Source organism: Sceloporus undulatus, chromosome 4 (assembly GCF_019175285.1).
Source record: "Sceloporus undulatus isolate JIND9_A2432 ecotype Alabama chromosome 4, SceUnd_v1.1, whole genome shotgun sequence".
NCBI lineage: Eukaryota > Metazoa > Chordata > Lepidosauria > Squamata > Phrynosomatidae > Sceloporus > Sceloporus undulatus.
In genome coordinates this window covers 3235130-3241129 of record NC_056525.1, presented here as the reverse complement: position 1 = coordinate 3241129, position 6000 = coordinate 3235130, and positions in this window count along the sequence as shown.

Sequence of the window (6000 nt, the reverse complement as noted above, 5' to 3'; positions counted from 1 at the left end):
TGCATAAATTTACCTTCAGGCTATAAGGTGAATAAGTAACATTAATGAATTTTGTGTTTAGATTTGGGTCCCATCTCCAAAATATCATGTGTATGCAAATATTCCAAAATCTATAAAAATACGAAATCCAAAACACTTTTAGTCAGAATTCAGATATTCCAGTAAGGGATACTAAGAGATGAGAGTGGTAAAATGACTTTTTTGCAGATAAAATCTCTCAGATAAAGGCTGATCTGGATGCGAACATTATAACAGAATCAGTAAGAGGGGTGACCAGTGACTCCGCGGACTTAGTTATTTTGGATCACTTTGAGTTTGTAAATACTGATGAAGTGGACAAACTCCTTGGAAGTGTGAAGAAGACGGCGTGCCCTCTCGACCCTTGCCCATCGTGGTTGACCGTTCCGGGGGGGGGGGGGGATGGGATGAAAATGTTGTTACATCTTATAATCAACACATCCCTTAAAGAGGGAATTTTTCCATCTGAATTAAAACAAGCAATAGTTAAACCGCTGTTTAAAAAAACCCTCTTTAGATCCCCTGATCAGAAATAACTACAGACCGGTCTCCCTGTTACCATTCTTGGGCAAGGTTATCGAGAGGGCAGTCTCCCTTCAACTCCAAGCTGTTTTGGATGAAACCAATTATCTGGACCCATTTCAAACTGGCTTCAGGGTGGGATACAGCATTGAGACAGCCACGGTTGCCTTAGTCGATGATCTCTGTCTGGGCATCGACAGGGGAAGTGTGACCTTGTTGATGCTCTTGGACATCTCAGTGGCTTTTGATACCATCGAGCATGGTATCCTTCTGGAACGCCTGAGGGAATTAGGTGTCGGGGGCACTGCGCTTGAGTGGATCCGTTCCTACCTCTCGGGCAGATTCTAGGTGGTGGTGGTGGTGGTGGTGGTGATGATGATGATGATGATGATAATAATAATAATAATAATAATAAATTGTTTTATTTATATACCGCTATTCCAAAGATCATAACGGTGAACAGCAAGTAAGCTAATTAGCAAGTAAGCTAATTTGCCCCCAACAGTCTGGGTACTCATTTTAGCAACCTCGGAAGGATGCAAGCCTGAGTTGAGCTTGGGCCCTTTTGCTGGTCTTGAACTCGCAACCTTGTGGTTTTGAGTGATTGGCTGCAGTACAGGCATTTAACCACTGCGCCACCAGGGCTCCATTTGCTGGGGGACTCATGCTCTTCTAAAAGAGAGCTGACATCTGGCATTCCCTCAGGGCACCATCTTGTCCCCCATGCTGTTTAACATTTACATGAAACCGCTGGGAGAGATCATCCGGAGACATGGGGCACGGTGTTATCAGTACGCTGATGACACCCAAATTTATTTCTCTATGTCTCCGACTGATGCAGTGACTAAGGAAGGCATCTCTCCTCTGGACGCCTGCCTTGAGTCAGTAACGGGCTGGATGAGGGAAAACAAACTCAGGCTGAATCCAGAGAAAACGGAGGTACTTGCGATAGGTTCCCCAAGTCCAGGTATGGAGATTTGTCAACCACTCCTGGACGGGGTCACACTTCCCCTAAAGGACAAAGTTCGCAGTTTGGAGGTTCTTCTGGATCCATCACTACAAATGTCTTCTCAAGTATATGCGATGGCCAGAAGTGCCTGGTACCAACTTCGGTTGATACGCCAACTGCGTCTCTACCTGGACCGAAAGGACCTTGAAGCAGTGGTGCATGCACTGGTAATCTCTCATTTAGATTTCTGTAATGCACTCTACATGGGGCTACCTTTGTATCAAGTTCGGAAACTTCAATTGGTACAAAATGCAGCAGCTAGACTGGTCACCAGTACACCTAGGACTGACCATATAACACCAATCTTAAGATCTCTTCACTGGCTGCCAATTAGTTTCCAGGCGCAGTACAAAGTGTTGGTCATTACCTTAAAAGCCCTACATGGCTTGGGCCCGAGTTACTTGAAGGAACGCCTCTCCCGGCCTACACAATCCGCCCCGCACTCTCAGAACTATAGGGAAGAACCTATTGGACTGCCCAAAGACTAGATTTAAGATCTACTTCCCATAGGGCATTCACTGGGATGGCTCCCAAATTGTGGAATGGCTTGCCGGAGGAGAGCCATCTCATTACCACCTTAGATGCCTTTCAGAAGGCAATCAAGATGGATCTCTTCCAGCGAGCCTATCCCCAGACCTCCTTTAACAGCTTAAAATGATACTCCGCTCGGAACTTGATGAAGAATCAGTTTTTGATATTGCACATGTACAGGTATTTTATTGTGTTTTTAATTTTTGCTTTGTATAATGGGAATGTATTTTAACTAGTTGTAAATTTATATTTGTGTTGTTCTTCCGCCTCAATCCACAGGGAGGGGTGGGATATATATAAATAAAATTTATTATTATTAATACACAAAAACCAGTTGCTGAACACTTCAGTCTTCCTGGACATTACCTCTCAGATCTCACAACAGCAGCCCTTGAACGAAAAGAACAATAGCAACAACAAACCCAATAAAGTAAATTTGGAAAGAGAAACAGCAGAACTTGGACATATCCACAAACTCCAGTCCAACAAGAGTGGGTTGAACAGAGACAATGGTTTCCTGGCACCCTACATGCATTTCAACACTAGCTAACCCCCAAGACACATGGGAAATCTCTTGGCCAGTTCATCACTTCTTCTTTTTGGCTCCCATGCTACATTTCAGGAATCATTCATATGGTTATCTACTCACTTTGTCCCCCAGCGACTGTTGTTAGAACTGAACCGGTAACCTCATTTCCACACCCACAAAGGTATGCATTCCTATGGAGATTTTCGCACACAGACTGCTATATAGGTCTGTCCCTGGACTTTCCACTCCACCAAATGTATCTGAGGAAAGAGACCCAAGTCTGAAAGCTCATACTACCAGCTTCTATCTTTCAGTTAGTCTCAAAGGTGTGTAGCAAGATGCCTTTTAATACTTATTTCTTTGTTGTGGTCTCTGCCTCACACATCAGGGCTTTGCTCAGCTTTGAGCTTTCTGAATAGAGTCTCTGTGCAGGCACAAAACCCTAATGTGTGAGGGCACAAATGACCAAAGAACCAGTTACAGGTAAGCAACCTGTCCTTTCCAGACTAACCAAGGCCATGTCTTTGAATTCTACTGCATTGCACTGTAATATGGTTGCACCTTTGTTACTGGAGTGATACATCAGTTAACAGATAACTAATCCAAGAACGTGAAGTCGAAGGCTTTCATGGCCGGCATCCATAGTTTTTTGTGGGTTTTTCGCGCTTTGTGGCCATGTTCTAGATTTTCTTCCTGACGTTTCGCCAACATCTGTGGCTGGCATCTTCAGAGAATGAAGATGCCTATAAAAGCCAGCAGCTGCAGGATGAACAGAATATGGAAGTAAATACAGTGGTCCCTTAGTATCTGCTAGGGCAGTGATGGTGAACCTTTTCGAGGCTGAGTGCCCAAACTGCAACCCAAAACTCACTTATTTATTGCAAAGTGCCATGTCCCTCTGGCTTTCTAGTAACAAACTCTGGCATACTCTGTGCTGGGATGATGGCACATGTGCCCACAGAGAGGGCCCTGAGTGCCACCTCTGGTACACGTGCCATAGGTTCGCCATCACTGTGCTAGGGTTTTGTTCCAGGACTCCTTGTGGATACCAAAATCCATGGATGCTCAACCCCATTACATACAGTGGTGTAGTAAAATGGTGTCCCTTAGATAAAATGGCAAAATCAAGGTTTGCTTTTGAGAATTTATATTTTTTGGAATATTTTCAATCTCTGGGTAGTTGAATCTGTGGATATGGAGAGCCAACGCCAACCTCAGTTATAAGAATGTGACTCTCTGCCATGGGGCTGGGACAGTTGAGAAAGCCCCCGACCCCCTTGGTTGCTCCTGACCCACTCTCTCTTTCTGTGCCTGCAGGCCCTACTGACCTCAGTATGAAAAGCGGGACATCCAGTACCACTGTCACGGCCACCGCTGCCACCACTACCACCCCCGCAACCCCTGCCAACAGCACGAACCGGGGGGTGCCAGCTGCTCAGCTCAGCCCAACGGAGATCAGCGCGGTGCGGCAGCTGATTGCCGGCTACCGGGAGTCGGCTGCCTTCCTCCTCCGCTCCGCTGATGAACTGGAAAACCTCATTTTACAGCAGAACTGACTGCTGGCCCCCCTACGGCCCCCGTGCCAGGAGACTCTGCTTGGCATTCCCGCGAGGCTCTCTTGGACAATCTGCTCAGGACGGGCCATTCCTTTGCCTACCAACTGCCACCCACCTGGCACAGGCTCTCGTTTTTTTACAAGGTGGGGTCCATTTCTTCTCTGGCCGGGAGCCCTGGGGCCGGAGGAGCTGCCTTTCAAACTCTGCGTCTGTGCCAGCGCACGCTACCAACCTGAAGGAGCCAATCTTGCAGCCCGGAGAGATGTAGGACTACTGCTAGGGTGGGGAGGGGGATCTGGGGTAGGATGCCACGGGGGGCACAGCCTGAATTTTATTTTATGGAGCCCAGCAATGGTAGAGCCCTCTCCGGAATCACCTTCCCTCCCCATCCCACCTCTTCCATGTCTTAGGAATTGCGTATTTATTGATAAACAGACCCCTCCCTCTCCCCAGGAATCCCTCTCCCCTTTCCCTTCTCCTGCCTCACTCCCCCACCTCATAATTTATTTTACTCTTTTTCCTTTTCTGAAAATGGATTCTTGGGGTTGTACAGATTTGCCACTTTTGTGTTGGTCAGAGGAGGAAGAGGTTTAGTCCAGACGCCCATACATTCCGTCCGGCTGGGGGCCAAGGGGAGCTGCCACACTTGCAGGTAGGGGGCAAGGCCGAAAATGGGGAGGAGGCAGAGGACACCTGACCCTCTGCTGGCTTCCTCCACCTTTCCAAGCGGCCCAACAGGTGAGATGTCCCCCTAAACACACAACACTCCAACTGCTCCCCAGCTCCAAGATGGACACCTTGCTGGGACCTCAGCTGCTCTTCTCTCCAAGGACTTGCTCTGGTCACTTTAAAGGAAAAGCCACTGGGGGCCAAGAGACAAACAGCTGCCTGGCCTCTGCCCTCCACCCTCTACCTCACTCTGAATGGTGGTCTCCCCGCTGCCCAAAATGGGCTCCAGAGCCCATCCTTGAACCCTCAGGGGCCCACTTCTGCTGGCAGCCTGTGTTTCTTCCCCACTTCCTTCCCCCTGGCAGGCGGTGGAGGAAGAGGCTCTGAAGGATGCAAAACGATTCCTCTGGTCCTTCTTGTTCCTGCAGGGTTTTCTTATTTTTGCTATAGGGCCCTTTTTTTGTTGCCGCCAAATAGGCAAAGAACTGCCACAAGCAACCCACGGTTTCTGACGTGTGGTAAGAGGCTTGTGCCCCTTTTTGTTCTCCTCCAGACTCCCTGCCTTTCTTATGCACTTGCTTTTTTGCTCAGTGCAATATTGAGCCATGCTACTAAAAATCAGGAAGAGAAGAGCCAGAGCAGGCCACGCAGTCTCCTCAATGGCAGCAGTGTTGCTGGCGGCAGCAGCGACCAGAACCTTCGCCAGCCTGCAAGCCCAGCCAAATTCGCTTCTCCCCGTCACTACTCCTAGCTGACCCATTTTGACCCTCTCCCCACAATCAACCCATCACACTTTCCACACAGAAGGGACTGCAGAAGAGTAGCCCCGCTTCAGGCTTCTTTTGCCTTGTTCCACAAGGTGAGATGCTGCTAACACCACACTCCTAAATTAGCCTTTGCCATGAAGGCCACTTTTGGGGCTTTCTTTCCACACCTGCGTTTGTGGGCTCAGGCGCTTAGACTTAAGCCACCTTTCACACCCAGGAAGCTCTCAGGAACAAATGATCGCAGATGCTCTGGTGAAGAGGTTTTCAGTAACCACTGGTGCCCATGCCCTGTAAGAGTGTGTCTGCCATTCCAGTTCACCTCCTTGGTCCTTCCTTTATTAGGAAAAGACTGGGTTTCGATCTCCTAGTTTCAGGTGATGGTGGGGGGGGGGGGTTTCT